Source organism: Gossypium arboreum, chromosome 5 (assembly GCF_025698485.1).
Source record: "Gossypium arboreum isolate Shixiya-1 chromosome 5, ASM2569848v2, whole genome shotgun sequence".
Classification (NCBI taxonomy): Eukaryota; Viridiplantae; Streptophyta; class Magnoliopsida; order Malvales; family Malvaceae; genus Gossypium; species Gossypium arboreum.
In genome coordinates, this window is record NC_069074.1 from 88,735,544 (window position 1) to 88,760,231 (window position 24,688).

Below are 24,688 nucleotides of genomic sequence, written 5' to 3' on the forward strand. Positions count from 1 at the left end.
GATCCGCGTGTTTTCGATATTTGGGGAAATGTCCCAATTGGTCCTTCTGATTTTTTTCATTTTTATAATTAAATCCAATTTATTTTTAATTTGGCCCAGAACTTTGTCTTTCAATTCAATTTAATATTTAGGGCCATTTTGGGGTAGATACGGAACGACTTTGTTCCTTGGGAATAGGGTATTTTGCTCGATGAGTCCCTCACCTTTTGCGTGCTTTTCATTTAAATCCCAGATTCAGATTTATTTTTCTAATTTCACCCCTGTAATTTTATAAAATTTTAAATTTAATCCTATGTGTTTTTTTATTAATTTTATATTATATATTATTTGTTTTATTCTAAACCTATATATTTTATTATATAATTATACAATTATTTTCACTGTTATTTATTATGTATTAATCCTTATATATATATATTAGTTTTATTATTATATTATTTATTAAATGCTATTTTGAAATTATTATTAAGTATTATATTTTTAAATTTGTATTATTTATTATAGTATTATTATATTGTGTATATATTTCATCTTCTATTTTTTATTAAAATTATTTATTACATATTTTTATATATTTTGTATCTATTATAAATTGTTTTAAAATTATGTATATTATATCATATGTTAAATGGATTTAAAGATTTTATATATATTTGTTTGTGCATATAATTCTTTTTTAAAAAATATTATCTATTATATATTTTTGTTCTCTTAAAAATCTTAATGTTTTATATTATTTATTTAAAATATTTAACATGTATAATATTTTTAATTGTTTTAATAATAAAAGTTTTTTATATATTTTTTAAAATATTTTCCTATGTATATTAAATTGTTATATATTATTTTATTCTTTTCTTTTAAATTTTTTTACATATATTACTCATTTAAATATGTTAATTATTATATACATATATGTTTTCTTAAATATTATTATTATTATTATTTTACCTTTTTATCAATATTGATTTGGTGTTTTAATTATTCGTATTTGTTTTTTAAGTGTTATTTTGTCACTTTTTATTATTATAAATTTTGATTTCCACTTCTATTTTTATATTCTTTAATTTATTATGAATTGTTTTGTATTTCTATTTATTAACATTGTATATAGGCTTATCTTTTAGCATAATCATCTTATGATGTGTATATTTCATTATTTTAGGTTATTTCTTATTTGTCTATATTATTATGAATTGTAATTTGTTGTAATTTATTACCTTTGGTATATTTGTCTTGTGATATGTATTAACGCCATTCTTCTGCATGAGTCAATGTATTAAATAAAGAAATTCATTTTTACCAAATTACTCAAAAGTTTTCCAAAATATAAAGGCAATACTTAATGTTTGGAAGCTTCGGGAAAAATAGTGCCCTAACTTACTGGGTTGCGATTTTTCTTATCGAATTCGAACATTCAAGTACCCTTCTAAATGTTTTGAGTTTTTAAAATATAAAAAACAATTTTCGAGATTTCAAAGCGTTGTGTCCTAACTCACTAGATATGGCGTTTTGTTGTTTCGAAATAGAAATTTCCAAAAGACAAGCTTAGCTTCAAAAGTTTTAAAATATTGCTTCTTAACTTCATGGATGTGATATTTTGACTCATTTGAAATAAGCGAGCCTAAAATTTTCAATCAAAACATTCTAAATAAAAGAGGATTGTATCTTAAAACTTTCAAATTTCCGACCTTAAAGACACTTGATAATCAATTAGGTACCAATTTTTGGGCGTTACGAGGGTCTAATCCTTCCTCGTTCGTAACCGACTCTCGAACCTATTTTCTTGATTTCGTAGACCAAAACTAATGATTTTAAACAAAATGATTTATCCAATCACACCTAAAAAGGTTGGTGGCGACTCCCGTTTTTGTTTTTTTTAAAGTCGATTTCCATTTTCCAAAACCCGATTTAAAGATGGTTTTGACAGCTTGGCGACTCCGCTGGGGACTAATAAGAGAGTCAAGCCGTGTAATTAATTATCTCTTGTCTTAATGTCAGAAATTAAAAATTTTAAAATTTAATCCTCTTTGCATTACATGTGTTTGTATTATTGCATGTGTTGCTATATTCTGATACGCATTGCATTTGCATGACCGTTGTGGTCAAACCCTTAAGTGGGAGTGAGAAGCTACGCCTTCGTGAGGTTGTTGCCTCCGTGCAGGATAGTGGATCACTTTCGGGATACATCTGTACCTATGGTTTCGTGAGATTTTCATATCCGTGTAGCCATAGGGAAATGTATTCCCCTGAACTGAACTCGATTCAAATCAGCCTATAATGGGTGAGGATCGAGGAATCTGCTGGTTCGGGTACCTTAAACTTTAGAACTAAAACCTCATATAGAAAAACTGTAAGAGCTCAATTTGGATAGTAGTACTCTAGATTATTACCCTTATAAGTTATTCATCATATGATACTAATAATTTGTTTTTCTTTGTTTTGTTGCATGTTATATTACATCTAAAAGGTATCGATTCACGGTCGGTTTCTAAGTTAGAAAATTTTATTATGGAAAATAGACTTCTTGATAGAGTGGTAGGCAACGCTAACGTCCATAGATGGTCGGAGCAAACTTAGCTAGGAAAAGGGAATAGCATAACTGTGGGATATATGTCGGAGCTGTCAGATTACACTCGTATCAGTGTCACACAAAATAATCTGCAGGAGCTTAAGGCGATTTGGGATTAGTGGGGCAATGAGACCAAGCAATCATTCTATGGTAATTACAGAGATTTGCCCTATTTGTTTGATATTCAGGTTGATGAGCACTTGTTTCGAGCTCTCGCTCAGTTTTGGAACCCAGCAGACAGTTGTTTTACCTTTGGGGAGGTAGATTTAGTGCCTACTGTGGAGGAGTACACAGCCTTACTTCGGTGTCCTATATTTCAGTGTGATAGGATTTATTCTCGAGCTGCTTGTGTCCCAACCTTTGGTAAGAAGCTGATAACCATTACGAGGATGAGCGAGCAGTGGATCATGGCTAGAATTAAGGAAAAGGGTGAGAGTAAGTGCATTCCGTGGGGAACTTTGAAGGATTTGATCCAGACACATCCAGATGAGGCGAAGAAGGTAGATATTTTTTCCTTAAGCTTGTATGGACTAATGGTTTTCCCTAGGGCCTTGGGATATGTAGACGAGGTAACCACGGATCTCTTTCATCTACTTAGCAAACGGGTCACTTCTGTTCCTGCGATTTTGGCGGAGACATTCAGGTCCTTAAATGCGTGTAGAAGGGCCAGTGTGGGCAGGTTTGTTGGTTGTGCTTAGTTACTTTTAGCTTGGTTTTACAGTCACTTCTGATTGATAGATAGGGTTGTTTGTCGGGTCTTCTTCGAGGATTACTCCCCGTTGAAGGACGTAGCAGCTTTAACTAGGAGAGTTGATGTTCTAGAAGAGAATTGGATAGCGCTACTTCAGAACCTTCAGTCGAAGGATGTTGAGTGGAGGGCTCCGTGGATGATTCTTGGTGAGATTCTTTACCGATGCGGCAATTTTGATTGGGTCCCTCTGTTGGGAATTTGGGGTGCCATCGGTTATGCCCTTTTGCTGGTGTTGAGGCAGCATGGATTGAGGTAGTTCGTACTAGCAAGTCATAGACTGGCTCAAAGTGAGTTCTTGTATAGAGGAGTTGATTACAAGAAGAAGGTTAGTGAGATCTCTAGTGCTTGGAACCAGACTTGTAGATTGAAAGGAGTAGCCATTTACCCTACTACGACCCCTAAGTACATTGAGTGAAAGAGTAGAAGGACTAATGACAATATCCCTAGGCCAAGCATGGAAGGAGCTCGACCGATGGAGGAATACTTGCAAGTGATGCCCTCGGAGTTAGAGATCATGAAGCAAGAGTTCAAGAGAAAGAACTTAGAGCTCGAAAAGAAGATAGAAAGGCTTGAGGAAGAGAAGATCTACTTGAGCCTCGACGTCGATGTTCAAAAGATGGAGGTCGAGAAAGAGAGGAAGGAGAAAAAAAAGATTGAGGAAGATCGAGATGATTTAAAGGAGCATTACAAAAGGGCACAAGTATCCTTGAAGAGAGCGAGAATAGGAGGGTCTTCAGATCAGTTGCAGAAAGAGGTCCGAGAGGAAAATTCCAAAGCTGAATATTGGGAGAGGAAGTTCCAAGAGATGCAATTACGGAATTTGACCTTAGAGAAAGAAAATCAAGGGTTAAAAACTAAGGTGACTGAGCTTGGGCGATCCCTTCATCTGCAACGAAGTCGTGATTCCACGGTAGAGGTAAGAAAGCTAAAAGGCAAAGTTGATGAGTTGGAATCAGCATTACAAGATAGTAAGCTTTTTATCGAGCAGCTTGAGGCACGAGAGGATTATTTAAAGGGAGAACTGTGCCAGTCTAAAGAACAAGTCAGTGATAGAGATTACCTTATTGGAGAAGCCATAATTCAAATCCGAGAGGTAGCTGAACACTTTTGAGACTTGGTAGTACGAGCTGACATATTGAGTATGATGCATGAGACATCGTCGATGTAGGTCGAGAGTTAGTCCTTTTATTAAATAGAGTTAAAGCTTTGGGCATTAGGGCGAAAGCGTATTTGTAATCCTCTTATATGTAAAGATATTCTTTTTTCTAAATAAAGTTTTCTAAATGGAATTGAATAAGAATCGATGTCCTTTTTGCATTCATGCATTTGCATCTCATTACATTTCATCGCATCGTTCGCATTCAAAGTTATAGAAATACCCTAATTAGTTAAAATTACCATAGAAATAGAAAAGAAAATCTGGAAACCACGCATCAGTACGGAATTTGTGCAAAATCTAGGAATATGGATCAAAGGTTTGAATAGCTACAAAAGGACATGCAGGACCAATTGCAAGAGCAATTGGCCAAGATGCAAAATGACATGAGGGAGCAAATGCTAGAGGCTCAGAGGAATATGATGACTGAGATGGCTCAGCTGCTGAGGGCCACTGATAAGGGAAAAGCCCCTATGACAATCACTGGTGAGGAAGAAGAGGATCATCCTCCAGGCTTTACTCCACCCCACGGGCCTACACAAACCGAGGCACATCCTAGGAGGCCGTCTGTCACTATAAAGCCTCAACATGGACTTTTTGATGCTGGGATCCACATGAATAACCCAACTGGTTCGGGATTCAATTTGGGTGACAACCCTACCAATCCTTTCATTCCTGACTTGGACGTGGCTGAAAAGGAAGATTTGAGAGCTGAAACTGCAAAACAGTTGGAAGAACGTTGTAGATGGTTAGAGGAGAAATTTAAGGCTCTAGAGAGTGCTGATGGGCATCATGGAGTTGATGCCAAAGACTTGAGTTTGGTCCCAGACTTGGTGCTTCCTCATAAATTCAAAATGCCGAAGTTTGAAAAGTACGGCGAGACTACTTACTTAGAGGCCCACATTACGATGTTCTATAGGAGGATGACCAGATATGTGAACAATGATCAACTATTGATTCATTGTTTCCAAGATAGCTTAGTGGGAGCAGCAGCCAGGTGGTACAATTAGTTGAGCCGGGCCAGAATAAATTCATGGAAGGATCTTGCACAAGCCTTCATGCAACAGTACAATCATGTGACTGACATGACACCGGATAGGATCACGCTGCAAAACATGGAGAAAAAGCCTAATGAGAATTTTAGGCAATATGCTCAAAGATGGAGAGAGGTTGCCATGTAAGTTCAACCACTATTGTTGGAGAAGAAGATCACCATGTTGTTCATCAACACTCTGAAGGCTCCATTCATTACTTACATGATTGGAAGCACTACCAAAAGTTTTACAAACATAGTCATGGCGGGAGAGATGATTGAGAACACCATAAGAGGTGGCAAAATTGAGGGGGAAGCAGCCAAAAGATCAGCCCCAAGGAGAAAAAACAATGAGGTGAACAACATAAGTAGCTTCAACTCGAAGGCAGTCACAGTTGGTCAACCCAAAGTAGCTGCGGTTGGGCAACAGGGTTCTCAAAGGCAGGAATCGGGCACAAGGCATGAAAGGATGCAATTCACACCTATCCCTATGACGTATCGTAAGCTTTATGAAAGCTTATACGATGCACATGCTATTGCTCCTTTCCACTTGAAACCAGTACAGCCTCCATATCCTAAATGGTATGATGCAAACGCCAGATGCGAGTACCACGCTGGAATATTGGGGCACTCAATTAAAAATTGTACTGGATTTAAGAAGGCCGTAGAGTGGTTGATCAAGATGGGGGCTGTGAAATTTGATAGTACCCTAAATACTGAAAACCCTTTGCCAAATCACGACGATCAAAAAGTGAATGCCATTGGCGAAGCTAGTGAGAGAAGGATGAAGAAAAATGTTACGGAGGTGAGGATGCCTATGAAGGTGATTTAGGAGGAGATGATGAAGAGAAGGATGATAACCTCTAGGAGAGAAAGAGAAAAAACAGGGAACTACTGTGAGTTCCATGGAGAAGAGGGTCATGAGACCCAAAATTGTGAAGAATTCAGAGCCTTGGTGCAAGGTTTTATAGATAATAAAGAGCTACAAATTTTTAAAGGTAGCTCTTATAAAATAGAAATAAGTGCGCTAGAAGATGAACAAAAAGGAACCAGCCGGCTAAGGATTATTATCTCCCTGCCAGGGAATAATGAAATGGGGACACCAGCAGTGCCCAAGGTCATTATTCATAAGCCTACTCCTTTCCCTTACAAGGATAGCAAGAGAGTACCATGGAGTTATGACTGTAGTGTGACAATGCCGGGGGAAGAAAATATAGCCAGCGCATCTAAAGAAGTGCAAGTTGAAGGTTCCCACACGCGGAGTGGAAAGCGTTATGATACGGGGGGCATTAGAGTAGAGCCCACAAAAATAAAAGGTGTCGAGGTTGAGAAGGAGAAAGAGACTGAAGTACCCATTAATGAGCCGGTGAAGGAGGAGGAGGCTAAGGAATTCCTAAAGTTCCTTAAACATAGCGAGTATAGCATGGTCAAGCAGTTGCGTAGGTAGCCGACTCGCATATCAGTATTGGCTCTACTTTTGAGTTCTGAGGCGCATAGGGAGGCATTGATGAAGGTGCTTAACGAAACATATGTCACCCATGACATATCCATTAATAAGCTGGACTGATTGGTGAACAACATTAGCGTGGATAATTTCATCTACTTTAATGATGATGAAATCCCACCGGGAGGCAGAGGGTCAACTAAGGCCTTGCACATTACCACTCGATGCAAGGGGTACACAATCCCAAGCATGCTCGTTGATAATGGATCGGCTTTGAATGTTCTACCATTGTCTACATTAAACAGATTACCTATTGATGATTCTCACATGAAGACATGTCAAAATGTGGTAAGAGCCTTCGACGGTACAGAAAGAAAGGTGATGGGAAGAATTGACATTCCTTTGGAAATTGGGCCGAACATGTATGAAGTAGAATTCTTGATAATGGGTATCAAGCCTTCCTACAATTGCTTATTAGGCAGGCCATGGATATATTCAGCGGGAGCAGTGCCCTCGTCGTTGCACCAGAAATTGAAATTAGTGACCGATAGACGGTTAATAACTATCAATGCGGAGGAGGATATTATAGTCGTAGTTACTAGCAAAGCCCCTTATGTCGAGATAAACGAAGAGTCTATTGAGTGTTCTTTTCGCTCTTTGGAATTTGTAAATGCAACCTTCATTTTAGAAGGGAGTGAGCTGTTGGTGCCAAAGATAGCAAGAGCTACGAGGATGGCTCTACGAATGATGGCGGGAAAGGGAGCCTTACCAAGAAAAGGGTTAGGAAAATACCTACAAGGAGGGACTCAAATCTCAGAACTTAAAGAGAAGAGAGATCGTTTTGGTCTAGGCTTCAAACCAGACTATAAGCAAATGAGGAAGGAAATTGAGAAGCGTCAAGAAGGAAGAACGGCACGCCTCAATAGAAGAGAAGTGGAGTGGGAGCCGATGACATTCCCTCCAATATCCCGAACCTTCATATCGAGAGGGTTACTCATAGAAGGAAGTCATCAGATCAATGATATACAAGATGAATGATTGAAGCAAGGAAACCTTGAGGGCATTCGCCCTTATGAATCAGGAAGCTCTTTGAACAATTGGACTGCGGAGGAACTTCCTGTAGTCTTTATGAATTTTTTAGAGTAATTCTCGAAACATTCTTGTTACTCTAGAGCCTAGGAGTAATAGGATTACATTTGTGAAATAGGCTTACGATCATTTATTATTTTTAATAAAACATAACTTTTATCAATTTGAACGAGTACTGTTTCATTTTTATCAACCAATATTCCATTAAACTTTTGCATTCATAGTACATAAATAATCATTCTTAAATTCATTCATTCTTTGTATATTTTTTATACTTCATAGATCCCTAGATATCAATGACATGAGCACTAATAGGTCAAATCCTGATTTCTCTCGTGAGCAAGACATGTGTTTAGAGGAATCTCAGGATTTTGAAGATGTTCAGGATTGTGATATGTCTTCGGATCTTTTGAAGATGGTAAAACAAGAGGAGAAACAAATTATGCCCCATGAGAAAGAGGCAATAGAGAATGTAGCCCTTGAGGAAGGGAAAGAGGTGAAAATTGGGACACTTATTACCAAGGACACAAGGCAAGGACTGATTGAGTTGTTACGTGAATTCAAGGATATCTTCGCATGGTCCTATCAGGATATGCCAGGGTTGAGTATAGATATTGTAGTGCATCGTCTTCTAATAAGATAGGATTGCAAGCCAGTCCAACAAAAGTTGTGAAGAATAAGGCCAGATATTGTACTAAAAATAAAGGACGAGGTTAAGAAGCAGTTCAATGCAGGATTCTTACAAGAGGTCAAGTACTCTGAATGGGTAACTAATATTGTACCAGTCCCTAAGAAGGATGGGAAGGTACGAATGTGCGTTGATTACAGAGATCTAAACAAAGCTAGCCCGAAGGATAATTTTCCCTTGCCACACATTGACACTTTGGTGGACAACACTGCAGGATACTCGTTGTTCTCTTTCATGGACAGTTTCTTGGGGTACAATCAGATAAAGATGCATCCTGAGGACATGGATAAAACTACTTTCATAACTTTGTGGGGCACATTCTGCTACAAAGTAATGCCGTTTGGATTGAAGAATGCAAGGGCAATATACCAACGGGCCATGGTGAACTTATTCCACGATATGATGCACAAGGAAATTGAGGTGTATGTTGATGATATGATTGCCAAATCTCGATCAGAGAAGGAACATATTGAAGTTTTAAGGAAACTATTCTTGAGATTAAGGAAGTTTCAGTTAAAACTTAATCCGGCAAAGTGTACTTTCGGAGCTAGGTCAGGGAAATTACTAGGCTTTGTGGTCAGTGAAAAGGGAATAGAAGTTGACTTAGACAAAGTTAGAGCCATATGAGATTTGCCTCCGCCAAGCACTCAGAAAGAAGTTCGAGGTTTTCTTGGAAGGCTAAATTATGTTGCTCGATTTATTTCACAATTAATTGAGAAATGTGACCCTATATTTCGCCTCCTTAGAAAACACAACCAAAGTACTTGGAATAAGGAGTGCCAGAATGCCTTTGATAAAGTCAAGCAATACTTCTTGAATGCTCCAGTACTATCTCCACCTAGTCCAGATAAACCATTAATTCTGTACTTGTCGTTGTTTAGTAATTCCATGGTGTAATAGCCCAAATTTGACCGGGCCTTAAAACCAAAAACTTAAAATAAATAAATAAATGTTTATTTATTTAAACAGTCCATATACAGAGCCCAAAAATTAAAACCTAACAGCCCAAATACCTAAACCCTATGCCCGGTTACAACCTGATAGCCCATACCCAATTATGCTACCACCCCATACCCATTACACCCAGGGCCCATGGGGCCCAAATGTTTAATAGATGAGGAAAGACCTAGGGTTTCTAGAACCCTAGGCGCCGCAAATGGGTTTCCAGAAGCTTCACGCCGCAATCAGTCCAAAAGTCACGTCCCTTCGACCCGTGTCTGTTTGCCTCGCAGTGATTCCAGGCCTCGAATCTAGCCATGGTTAACGCCCGAATCAATGCCGATGTGCTATTATCAGTATTCGTCCATGATCGCTAAATCTCCTCGCTGGTACCTGCAAAAGAGGAAAGAAAACAACAGCAAACAAGGCAAGAAATCGAATAGGGATAAAACAACTTGTAAATAGAGGCTATAAAAGCAAAATCATCTCACTGTAACAAGGACCCAGTTTTGACAGAATAAAAAGGTTATACATACATAAAAAAGGGTTCAAGCAGTTTCTTGAAAAAGGTGATTTAAGTTTTATATTATGTTATTTATTTTTTAACGAGCATACGAATTGATCTTCTGTAAAAAAATTGATAATATCATAAAAGGAGGGGTTACCTGTGTATTTCTTGAAAGTACGAGGGTTTATAACCCTTCGTCCACTGGGTGTGGTGGCATGTGGTCTCGCGGGCACCTGGAAACGGAAGCTCGACGGAGCCCGGACCTTTCTTTCCTCTCTCATTTCAGAGAGAATTTTAAAGTGTTTTTTAAAACACCGGTTAAAAATGATTTTAAAACCAAAATCGGGGCTTATATAGCCCTACAAAAACGGTGTCGTTTTGCTTAATTCAATAAGCATTAAAACGGCACCGTTTAGATTAAAGATCCGCGTGTTGACTTGATTACCCGGGGAGGATCCGCCTTTTTTTGTAAAATGGGTAAATTGCCCAATTGATCCTTCCTCCTTTTTAAATATTTATAATTTCATTTTATTTTTATTTAAATCTGGCCCCAATATTTTGTTTTAATTCAATTTTAACCCTTTTTTGAATACTTTATATATTTTTAAATATTAGTTATATAAATAGTACATATTTTTTATTATACATTATATCATTATATTTTTAAATTTTTATTATATCTATTCTGTTATATTTATATTTTACTATATGTTATATATTTTATTATATATAATTTATATTACTATATTTTTATATAAAATACTTATTATATTATTATTATTATATTCTTTATCATATCATATTTCATTATATTTTATTTATGTATTTTTACTACATACTATATTTTATTATATATTATTCCTTATAATATCTATCTTTCTTATATATATATTATATTATATAGATTTTATTATATATATTTTATATTATTTATTATGTGATTTACATTATTATATATTTTATTTGTAAATTATATTATACACTCTATTTTACCATATTTCCATACATTACTTTTATTTTATTATAAAGTATACATTATTTTATTACTTATTAATTATATACATTCTTAAAATTTTTAAAAAATATGTGAGATATTAATATTTAGTGCATTATTTTATTAATATATTAAGGTATTATACCCTATAATATGGTTTATATATATATTAATCATTTTTTGGGTTTTCTTTTATTATTTTCATATTAATCTAAAATTTATGAATATCCTTATTTGATTTACATTTCATATGTTTATACTTTGCTTATTCTTCATATTTCGTTATTATTTAGTAAATTATTTGTTATTGTTTTTACATATTTGCATGGAAGTTAATTATTTATATTAATTTAAGGTACATTTGCATGAAATGTTGTTATGTATAGGTGTTATGTAATTTATATTATTAAATTCATTATTCTCTATGTTGTATTTTTATGTGTAACAATAATACATGAGCATTTAGGTTATTTATGATAATATATGCCTAAAATGGTAATGTATATTGTGTAATTTATGTCAAATTGTATATCATACATCACTTTAAAGTTAATTATTATTTTGCATGTTTATATGTTTTGCTTATTCATTTTCAATATATGCTATTTGTATCTTTGTGTGTATGATGTTATGTAATTTTAAACATGTATGTATCTAGTATATAATCTTTGCATTATTGCCATTGTATTGTTTAAATGCATGTTTTATTTGCTTATTATGGCAATATTCTATTTTATATGTTATAATGTATATATGATTCTTCATACATCAATAAAAATAAGATTCCAAAATTTTCAAATAAAAAGGCAATGCTTGGTATTTGGAAACTTCGAGAAAGGTAGTGCCCAAACTCACTGGGTTGCAACTTTTCTCGTTGAGTTCGAATAGTTAAGCACCCTTCTAGGTTTTAAGGTTTTCAAAATACGAGTAACTGTCTTGAAATTTCAAAGCGTTGTGTCCTAACTTACTGGATATGGCGTTTTGTCATTGTAAGATAGGGATTTTCAAAAGGGGCTAGCTTAGCTTCGAACGTCTTAAAAATATTACTTCCTAACTTATTGGATGTAATATTTTGATTCATTTGATACAAGTGAACTTTAATTTTCAAAATCAAAAATATTAAAAGAGGATTGCATCTTAAAATTTTTAAGTTTCCGACATTAAAGACACTTGATAATCAATTAGGTACCAATTTTTGGGCGTTACGAGGGTGCTAACCCTTCCTCGTACGTAATCGACTCCCGAATCCGTTTTCTCGATTTTCGTAGACCAAAATTAATGTTTTAAAACAAAACATTTTATAAGGTGATTCAATCACACCTAAAAAGATTGGTGGCAACTCCCATTTTCGTTTTTTTAAAGTCGATTCCCATTTTCTAAAACCCGATTAAAAAATGGTTTCGACACATGGGATGTGTGCTTGGTCAACATGACGAGTCGGGAAGAAAGGAGAAGGCGATATACTACCTCAGTAAGAAATTTATAGAGTGTGAGATGAGATATTCGCCGATTGAGAAATTGTGTTGCACTTTAATCTGGATGACTCGAAGGCTAAGACAGTACATGCTATATCATACTACTCGGCTTATTTCAAAACTTAACCCTTTGAAGTATATGATGGAGTCAACAGCGTTGAATGGGAGAATGGCGAGATGGAAAATTCTGCTTTCAGAGTTTGACATAGTCTATGTGAGTCAGAAGGCTATAAAAGGAAGCGCGATAGCAGAATTTCTGGCTAGTAGAGCTCTAGAGGATTATGAGCCATTGAATTTCGATTTTCCAAATAAGGAATTGATGTGTGTAGCAACTACAGAGGATCATCCTTAGAAGTTGAGCTTTGATTGTAGCACCCCAAACCCGGCCCAGAAGTTATGGCCGGATCGACATGCCACATCAAAAACGTTAAAAAAAAAATTTTCCATTCTAAGTCTAGAAAATCGTACTTGATGTTCAAAAGATTAATTCATTAAGGGTTAAAGTGAATGGAAGTCATGCACCGGTAGGAAACCGAAAAGAGGTGGTGAGTCCATCGGATCGCTAAGTACCAAGCTCCTTCGGATCCAATCCTAGACATGCATACCGCCATTGCCACACCTTAACGTCATGGATATTTCTAGGAAACCGATTTGATTAAGTCATTTTTAGGAAAAGTGATTAATTTTGGAAAATACTTTAATTGCAGAAGCTTTGTTTGTTGTCGTGTTATTTTGAAATCAATTGTTATTTTTGAAAACGCGCCCTAAAGCTATCCAATTTCAACAGTTAAAATAAGTAATACCTATCTTAGTAATACATATTAAAACCATTAAAAATAATTAAGCGGCCTTATTACATTTAAAATCCCAAAACCTCAAACGTAATTAAAAGGATGTCCATTCACGGAAGAAAATCAAACTTTCGAATCGGTGGCCACTCCGAATTCCCTCACGACTCCAAGCCCACTATGGTTGGGGATTTTCTGCGTAGATGAAAAAATAAAAGGGTGAGTTTGGGGAAACTCGATGTGTAAGGAAAACCCATTCAAAGTCCAAGTCACTCAAGCCCATTGGGCCTAAGCCCATTCAGTAATAATGGTATCTGGGCCGAGCCCTTTTCAGATTATAATAAACCGGGCCTTAGCCCTTTATTCAGATAATGATGGCCCATAGGCCCATTTCAAAATACATGCAACATCAATAACATATGCAAGCCCATTTGGGTAATAGTGGTATCGGGCCGAGCCCTTTTCAGATTATAATAAACCGGGCCTTAGCCCTTATTCGAGATAACAAGATGGCTCATAGGCCCATTTCAAAATACATGCAACATCAATAACATATGCAAGCCCATTTGGGAGACTACTCAACCCACCAACCACTACACTCCACCCTACCAGCCATACACTCCATGTGGGGAATAGCTCAACCCACCCAAATTTCAACACTTCTACAGCTTGCCTTGCCTTTGTCGCTCGGCTTATCAAAGAATTGAGGCAAAGCCTCCAAGACGTGGACAAGCCACTTTCAAGATTTCCTCCGTCAATATCCCAGTCCCATGCATCAGATAATAACAACATGGCATGCAGTAAATAACAACAGTCAAACATGCATTTAGGTCAATTTAACCCTAGGGGTATTTCGGTAATTTATCTACTAGGGGTAAAACTGTAAATTTTCCACTTTTAAAGGTATTTCAGTAATTTATCTATTTTAGGGTTTTTCATGCATATTCCTACTTTTCACGTACTAACAGAATCACGTACCGAGGGTTCTTACCGAATTGGGCCCGTTGACCCATCATTCCAATTTTGGCCCATTAAGCCCAAAAATATCGAGGGCATAGAAATCATGCACTTTGCAGTCCAAACATTGCAACTTACCAAAAACATTAATCGATTTACCTCACGAGCATTCGCACACTCGCAAATCTACAAAATACCGGTTTTCGGCATTTCGGCATTTCGGCTTTTGCCGATCTAGACTAAGAAAGAGGGTGTTAGTTACACACATTTTGCGACGATATGCTGACGAGATCCACACACGAACCGCCTACAATTGGATTACTAACACGTTAATCTAACTATTCAAATACAAACTACGATTAACCCCTTACAATATTCGCCAACCACACCTACAGATCATAGTAAGCTTATAAGAAATCAATAAGCAACTCATTAACAAATTTTTGTCAATGTTTACCACATAATCATAATTTCACTGCAAGCTGTCTTCCTGAGCAACAGTCACTAAATTATTTATAACTGGAGCTACGAAACTCCAAATCAAGTTCCGTTAATTTTCCTTGAAAATAGACTCATATATCTTCTATCCATAAAATTTTCAGAATTTTTGGTTTAGCCAATCAATACCAGATTTTTCTCAAAGTTTCCCATGTTTCACTGTTTGACTAATCTGACCACTTTTCATTACGGATCAAATTTCTCATTGTACAGAATTCAAAACATGTTCTTGTTTATTTCATTAGAAACTAGACTCAATAAGCTTTAATTAAATAATTTATTCAGCTTCTAATTCATCTCCCACAATTTATGGTGATTTTCCAAAGTCACGTTACTACTGCTGTCCCAAGCAGATTTATTACCAAATCACTCTTTCATACACCTATCTTGCATGCATGTTATTTAAACATGTATATCACCAATCAATCATCACATATCTATGATTTTTACTTAAGCATAATCTCCATTTCATCATTTCAAAGCACAACATGTTAGCCGATTTTTCCTTTAGCATCTAAGGCACATGCATGCTCATTTGTTTGGCTCAACTTCACATATCTTCCATTTTCATCAAAAGAACATGAAACAACAACCATTTCCTTCATTTTAATTCATGACCAAATGCTCACAACACAACTAAAAATCAAAATATACTTCAAGAGTTAAGGTAGAATCAAGAAGAACTCATGAACCTCAAAATAGAAGCAAGGTACCAAGAACTTACCGTCAATTTTCCTCCTCCTAATGACCAAATACTCAAGAGTTTTCTCCTCTCCTTTCTCTTCTCTAACTTTCAGCTATGATGAACAAAGATGGACAAAACTTTGTTCTTTTCACCCCTTTTTCTTTTAATAAAACTTCATATTTCATCCATTTAATTCTTTAATACAAAAGACATGGAATTCTTATCATGAAACATTTACCTAACCCATTATCATGGAACATTTACCTAACCTATTATCATTGAACATTTACCTAACCTATTATCAATTTGTATCAATTTGTACCATAAATTATGGATATCAAGTGCACATTTTGTCTACAACAACATGATGGTTGGCCACTTCATGTAAAATGGGAGGTTTATCATGCAAATCCTCCTATTTTGCACTCCTATTTATTTGGCCACTTCAATTTAGCCTATAGCATTTTCAAACATTTTCACATAGGTCCTATTTCATAATTTCACTCACAAATGACAAAATCAAAGCATGAAATTTTGTCAACATTCACAGAATTCCCGAAAATTGGGGCTTTACAACTCTACCCTCCTTAAAGAAATTTCGTCCTCGAAATTTACCTAATCCAAACAGATGAGGGTATTGCTGTTGCATCGCCTCTTCGCTCCCAAACTCGAAGTTTCCTTCCTTAACTTGTTGAAAACGAGCGACCAAAGACTCATCGTTCAACTGTTTTTCCTTAATCGATCCACCAAAGTTGGCCTCACTTGCAACTCAATAACAGACTTCCATCATCATATGAGACTCAGACGAGCAAACATTGCTCTCGGATCGACATCTGACTCTACGACTTAGAGCATCGGCTACCACATTAGCCTTGCTTGGGTGATACTCGATCGAACAATCATAATCCTTAAGCAACTCAATCCATCTCCTTTGCCTAAGGTTCAGCTCCTTCGAGTCAACAATTACTTAAGACTCTTATGGTCGTGTATATAATACACCTTTCTCCGCACAAGTAATGTCTCCAAATCTTAAGTGCAAATATCATCGCCAACTCTAAATCATGAGTCAAATAGTTTCCCTCATGAGGCTTAAGCTATCGTGATGCATATGCAACCACCTTACCCTCTTGCATTAACACGCACCCTAAACCCACGTATGATGCGTCCATCGTACACAAGAAAATCCTTCCTGACTCGGTTGAATTATCACAGTGCTTCAATGTAACTTTCTTCAACTTCTCAAAAGCTTCTATCGCTTCTTAGTCCATACAAATGGTACTCCTTTCCTTATGAGTTTTGTTAAAGGTGCCGCCATCACGAAAAAACCTTCTACAAACCTTCAGAGTATCCTGCCATCCTAGGAAAACTCCGTATTTACGACCTTGACCTAGGCGGCTTCCACTCCAAAATCACTTCAATTTTCCGAGGGTCCACCTTAATCCCCTCAGCAGAGACCACATGTCCTAAGAAAGTTACCTCCCTCAACCAAAATCTTGCTGAACTTCACAAAGAGTTCTTTCTCCCTTAATACTTACAGCACTATACGGAGATGCTCATCATGTTTCGTTTTAGTTTCAGAATATACCAGGATATCGTCAATAAAGACGACTACGAATTGATCTAAAAATGGTTAGAACACATGATTCATCAGATCCATAAACGCTGCAGGAGCATTCGTTAGTCCAAATGGCATAACCAGAAACTCATAATGACCATACTGAGTCCTGAATGCTGTCTTATGGGTATCTGCCTCCTTGACCCTTAACTGATGATATCCAGATCGAAAATCGATCTTGGAAAATACAGAAGCTCTTCTAAGCTGGTCGAACAGATCGTCAACTCTTGGCAATGGATACTTATTCTTAATCGTCAGTTTGTTCAACTGGCGATAATCAATGCACATCCGCATCGTACCATCCTTCTTTTTCACGAATAGCACTGGTGCTCCCCATGGAGACACACTTGGCCTAATAAAGCCCCTATCCAACAACTCTTGAATTTGAGCATTTAACTCTACTAACTCCTTCGGTGCCATCCTATACGGTGCGATAGACACAAGTGCCATTCCAGGCAACAAGTCTATTCTAAACTCAACTTCTCGATTCGGAGGCAATCTTGGAAGCTTCTCCGGAAAAACATCTTGAAACTCCTTTACGGTCCTAACCTTATCCACTGTCAGTCCCTCCTCTTCCGACTGACTTACAAATACCAATTAGGCCTCACAACCTTTCCGAATCCACTTTTCGACTCTTAATGCCGACACCACATTGGACAAATAATCCCTTCGCTCACCTATCACCATAACCTCCTCATCCTTTGTGGTCCTTAACACCATTCGTTTAGCAGTACAATCCAGGGTCGCCTTATGCTTAACAAGCTAGTCCATTCCCAAAATGAGATCAAACTCTCCGAACGGTAACTCCATCAGATCTCCAGGGAAAATCCTACCTTGAGTTTTTAAGGGTACATCCCTATACAGTTTGTCTACCCTAACTGAGTGACCCAAGGGACTTAGTACAGATACCTCACTCACAATCTCCTCAGAGCAGTCCAAGTTGTCCATAATTCATTCTGTGGCCCCCAACCAATATTCCGCCACATTCGGGGCTATACCAGACGCACCTATAAAGATCTCCGCTCCGTTGGCCTGGAGTCATTCAGAAATCGATTCTCAAATTTCGTTGCCCGAACTTGTCCTGGCAACCCTTTCCAGAACACGAAGTATTGCCTGTGATAGGGCATCATCCTCGGCACCGCGGTCATGAGACTCTACCTTTATTGCCGGTGGTACCGGTGCATCCACCACCGGCATATGTCTCGAAGACGAAGATCTCGCTCGAGCACTTCCTCGGCTTCGTCCACGGCCTCTTGTACTCATATCGTATTATCTTGATTATGAATTTTTATGCATCAGTTAATATTCCAGTGTTTATTACGATGTTTTATGAATCGAATAAGAGTTCGAGTTTGTTTTCGCAGAATCAAGTCTAGCTACGCTTTCAGCCTCTTATCGATTTTCCTATACTTTCAAGATCATCCTATCTAGAGTGTCCTAGTAGGGTTTCAAAGATGCATGATAATAATTCAGGAAAATATTCATAAAAGTTCAGAGTAATACTTACAGACTTGAGCCGGAGATTCGGAATGCCACCTTCTAAAGATCTAAATTTTGAAAATCGAGTTTTTCGCATTCTTTATAAAATTTTTGCTTTCGAAAATCTTTGTTTTTGTAAACCCATTCCACAGCCGAGTTGTTGCAACCTAGGCTCTGATACCACTAAATGTAGCACCCCAAACCCGGCTCAGAAGTTATGGCCGGATCGGCATGCCACATCAAAAACGTTAAAAAAAATTTTCCATTCTAAGTCCAGAAAATCGTACTTGATGTTCAAAAGATTAATTCATTAAGGGTTAAAGTGAATGGAAGTCATGCACCGGTAGGAAACCGAAAAGAGGTGGTGAGTCCATCGGACCGCTTAATACCAAGCTCCTTCGGATCCAATCCTATACATGCATACCGCCATTGCCACACCTTAACGTCATGGATATTTCTAGAAACCGATTTGATTAAGCCATTTTAGGAAAAGTGATTAATTTTGGAAAATACTTTAATTGCGTAAGCTTTGTTTGTTGTCGTGTTATTTTGAAATCAATTGTTATTTTTGAAAACGCTACCTAAAGCTATCCAATTTCAACAGCTTAAAATAAGTAATACCTATCTTAGTAATACATATTAAAACTATTAAAAATAATTAAGCGGCCTTATTACATTTAAAATCCCAAAACCTCAAACGTAATTAAAAGGATGTCCAGTTCACGGAAGAAAATCAAACTTTCGAGCGGTGGCCACTCCGAATTCCCTCACACTCCAAGCCCACTATGGTTGGGGATTTTCTGCGTGGATGAAAAATAAAAGGGTGAGTCTGGGAAACTCAGTGTAAGGAAAACCCATTCAAAGTCCAAGTCACTCAAGCCCATTGGGCCTAAGCCCATTCAGTAATAATGGTAATGGGCCGATCCTTTTCAGATTATAATAAACCGGGCCTTAGCCCTTATTCAGATAATGATATGGCCCATAGGCCCATTTCAAAATACATGCAACATCAATAACATATGCAAGCCCATTTGGGTAATAGTGGTCTTGGGCGAGCCCTTTTCAGATTATAATAAACCGGGCCTTAGCCCTTATTCAGATAATGATATGGTTCATAGGCCCATTTCAAAATACATGCAACATCAATAACATATGCAAGCCCATTTGGGAGACTACTCAACCCACCAACCACTACACTCCACCCTACCACCATACACTCCATGTGGGAATAGCTCAACCCACCCAATTTAACACTCCACAGCTTGCAGACCTTGCTTTGCGCTCGCTTATCAATAATTGAGGCAAAGCCTTGATGACGTGGACAAGCCACTTTCAAGACTTCCTCCGTCAATATCCCAATCCCATGCATCGATAATAACAACATGGCATGCAAGAAATAACAACAATCAAACATGCATTTAGGTCAATTTAACCCTAGGGGTATTTCGTAATTTATCTACTAGGGTAAAACTGTAAATTTTCCACTTTTAAAGGTATTTCAGTAATTTATCTATTTTAGGGTTTTTCATGCATATTCCTACTTTTCACGTACTAATGTAATCACGCATCGAGGGTTCTTACCGAATTGGGCCGCTTGACCCATCATTCCAATTTTGGCCCATTAAGCCCAAAAATATCGAGGCATAGAAATCATGCACTTTGCAGTCCAAACATTGCAACTTACCAAAAACATTAATCGATTTACCTCACGAGCATTCGCTTTTCGCAAATCTACAAAATACCGCTTTTAGGCATTTCGGCATTTCGCTTTTGCCGATCTAGACTAAGAAAGAGGGTGTTAGTTACACACATGCTTGCTGATTTATATCTTGACGAGATCCACACACGAACCGCCTACAATTGGATTACTAACACGTTAATCTAACTATTCAAATACAAACTACGATTAACCCCTTACAATATTCGGCCAACCACACCTACAGATCATAGTAAGCTTATAAGAAATCAATAAGCAACTCATTAACAAATTTTTGTCAATGTTTACCACATAATCATAATTTCACTGCAAGCTGTCTTCCTGAGCAACAGTCACTAAATTATTTATAACTGGAGCTACGAAACTCCAAATCAAGTTCCGTTAATTTTCTTTGAAAATAGACTCATATATCTTCTATCCATAAAATTTTCAGAATTTTTGGTTTAGCCAATCAATACCAGATTTTTCTCAAAGTTTCCCATGTTTCACTGTTTGACTAATCTGACCACTTTTCATTACGGATCAAATTTCTCATTGTACAGAATTCAAAACATGTTCTTGTTTATTTCATTAGAAACTAGACTCAATAAGCTTTAATTAAATAATTTATTCAGCTTCTAATTCATCTCCCACAATTTATGGTGATTTTCCAAAGTCACGTTACTGCTGTTGTCCCAAGCAGATTTATTACCAAATCACTCTTTCATACACCTATCTTGCATGCATGTTATTTAAACATGTATATCACCAATCAATCATCACATATCTATGATTTTTACTTAAGCATAATCTCCATTTCATCATTTCAAAGCACAACATGTTAGCCGATTTTTCCCTTTAGCATCTAAGGCACATGCATGCTCATTTGTTTGGCTCAACTTCACATATCTTCCATTTTTCATCAAAAGAACATGAAACAACAACCATTTCCTTCATTTTAATTCATGACCAAATGCTCACAACACAACTAAAAATCAAAATATACTTCAAGAGTTAAGGTAGAATCAAGAAGAACTCATGAACCTCAAAATAGAAGCAAGGTACCAAGAACTTACCGTCAATTTTCCTCCTCCTAATGACCAAATACTCAAGAGTTTTCTCCTCTCCTTTCTCTTCTCTAACTTTCAGCTATGATGAACAAAGATGGACAAAACTTTGTTCTTTTCACCCCTTTTTCTTTTAATAAAACTTCATATTTCATCCATTTAATTCTTTAATACAAAAGACATGGAATTCTTATCATGAAACATTTACCTAACCCATTATCATGGAACATTTACCTAACCTATTATCATTGAACATTTACCTAACCTATTATCAATTTGTATCAATTTGTACCATAAATTATGGATATCAAGTGCACATTTTGTCTACAACAATATGATGGTTGGCCACTTCATGTAAAATGGGAGGTTTATCATGCAAATCCTCCTATTTTGCACTCTTATTTATTTGGCCACTTCAATTTAGCCTATAGCATTTTCAAACATTTTCACATAGGTCCTATTTCATAATTTCACTCACAAATGACAAAATCAAAGCATGAAATTTTGTCAACATTCACAGAATTCCCGAAAATTGGGGCGTTACATTGATGGGGCATCCAATGCAATTGGAAATGGAATTGGGGCAGTCCTGATATCTCCAAATGGTGATTATTATCCATTTACATGCAAGTTGGATTTTGATTGCACAAACAATATGGCTGAGTATGAAGCACGCATCATGGGACTCCGAGCGGCTATAGAACGAAGAATAAAAACCTTAGAAGTATATGGAGAATCTATATTAGTGATTTACAAGCTTAGAGGAGAATGGGAGACAATGGATCCTAAATTGATTAATTATCGAAAGGTAGTTTTAGGGTTACTTGAGGAGTTCGATGACATCACTTTCAACTATATCCCACGAGACGAAAACCAAATGGCAGATGCTCTAGCAACCTTGGCTTCAATGATTAAAGTGAATAAAGAGAAAGAGATGAGACCCATTCAGATGAGTATCTTTGAGGCTCTAGCTCACTATTGTAACATTGAGGAAAAAGAAAAGGATGATAACCCTTGGTATCAGGATATATTGCGATATGTGATAGATCGTAAATACCCAGAACAAGCAACTGAAAATGATAAACGAACTTTAAGGAGATTAGCTTGCGATTATGTTTTGGACGGGGACATCTTGTACAAAAGAAGAAAGGACCAAGTACTATTAAGATGTGTTGACGCCGTGGAAGCTAAGTTAATCTTGGAAGAAGTTCACGAGGGTGTTTGTCGGACGCACGCCAACGGTTTCACGATGGCTAGAAAAATCATGAGGTTTGGATATTATTGGTCTAGTATGGAAGGGGATTGTATCAATTACGCCAAGAAATGCCATAAATGTCAGATTTATGGAGACAAGATTCATGTACCACCTTCACCTCTACATGTTATGACTTCTCCATAGCCTTTTTCTATGTGGGGCATGGATTTCATTGGGCCAATATCACCAAAAGCTTCAAATGGACATCGCTTTATTTTCCTGGTCATTGATTACTTCAAGAAGTGGGTAGAGGCTGCTTCTTATGCAAATGTTACTAAGTCAGCTGTAAGTCGATTTTTGAAGAAAGAGATCATTTGTATGTATGGGATACCTAAAAGGATCATATCAGGCAATGCATTGAACTTGAACAACAAAACAATAGCAGAAGTTTATAGTCATTTCAAGATTAAGCATCATAATTCCTCTCCATATCGCCCAAAGATGAATGGGGCAGTAGAAGCTGCTAACAAAAACATCAAGAAGATAGTGGGGAAAATGACTGAAACCTACAGAGATTGGCATGAGAAGTTACCATTTGCACTCTTAGCTTATCAAACGTCCATCAGAACTTCTACTGGGGCAACCCCTTTCTCGTTGGTATATGGAATGGAGGCAGTGTTACCCATCGAAGTTGAAATACCTTTTCTTCGAATTTTATCGGAGATAAAGTTGGATGAAGCAAAGTGGATTCAATCGCGATATGACCAGTTGAACTTGATTGAGAAAAAGAGGGTAAGGGCCATTCGTCATGGTCAGATATATCAGAAGCGAATGATGCAGGCTTACGACAAGAAAGTGCGACCAAGAGAATTCCATGAGGAGGATCTTGTGTTGAAAAAGATTTTTCCCATTTAGAAGGACTTTAAATGAAAATGGATGCTGAATTGGGAAGGGTCGTATGTCGTGAAAAAGGCCTTCTCTGGGGGTGCATTGATCTTGAAAGAAATGGATGAGAAGAGTTTACTCAACCCAGTGAATTCAGACTCAGTCAAAAAGTACTTTGTCTAAAGGAGAGGAGAATCCAAGGTGAAAACCCGCAAAGGGTGCCTTGAGTTTTCAAAAAAAAAAAATAGAGAGGCCAAGGTGAAAACCCGCAAAGGGCGCCTTGTGACCAAAGGGGTTTTTGAGTTGAAAACCCGAAAGGGCAGCTCAAATTTTGAAGAGCACGCGGTAATCTTGATATATCTAATTCAACAAAAAGTGAAGCGCATTGCATATCGGGGCATCGACAAAGTACTTTGGGTCTTTTAAACACATGTTGAACTCAAGAAAGTCTTCATGGAGCTGGCATATAAACGCTCAAGCGGCGATATCTAGGGCATCTAACTTTTGTCCTGTTTGCTATCTTTAGATTCTTATTCTTCTCAAAGATAGGCTTTCAGATTAATTTCCTTTGTATTTTTGACAAATTTAATCAAATCTAATTATTCTCAAGATTAAATTCATCTTCCATTATTCTTAAAGTGTGTTGCATTAAATAATGATAGATGAACTAAATAATTTTCACAAATAAAGTTTTGCACATTACTCTGGAAATTTCTAGATGATACAAGAAACTAAAACAGGACAATTGTTCGAGAAATTCACGTAAGTGAGGGTTGAAAGAACTTGAGGAATTTCTTTCTTCCGGTCCGAAATGATGATTGGACAAATTGAACGATTCGATTCTAAGAAAAGATCATCTTACAGATATTCTCAGTGAAGAATGATACAAGCCTACAGGCTGAACAGAAATAATACTTTGAGAGAAGTAAAGATAAACGAAGGAATGAGTGGTGACGTCTGGAATAGGAGTCATATTCATAACATTTTGCATCATAACATGTCTAATTAGGAGCATTTGACTCACTTCGATTATAGCATCCTAATCATTAGGCATGAGCACATATGCATTCTACAGGTTATGTAGATCAAAGATGATGCGCCTTAACCCCCTAAGCAGTAGGGTAATAGACCAAAACATAGCAGATCTGGCCTTCACGTGTTTACACTGAAGCAG

At 36.8% G+C, this 24,688-nt stretch overlaps 1 long non-coding RNA gene across 1 annotated transcript in view; it reads right to left on the minus strand.

The window, feature by feature from the left end:
* Positions 1-15,783, minus strand: part of LOC128292795 (uncharacterized) — a 56,216-nt gene extending 40,433 nt beyond the window's left edge. Inside the window, exon 1 of the long non-coding RNA XR_008282717.1 lies at positions 15,617-15,783. This is a non-coding gene — a long non-coding RNA (uncharacterized LOC128292795). The remainder of the gene's footprint in view (positions 1-15,616) is intronic.
* Between the last annotated feature and the right edge of the window lie 8,905 nt (positions 15,784-24,688).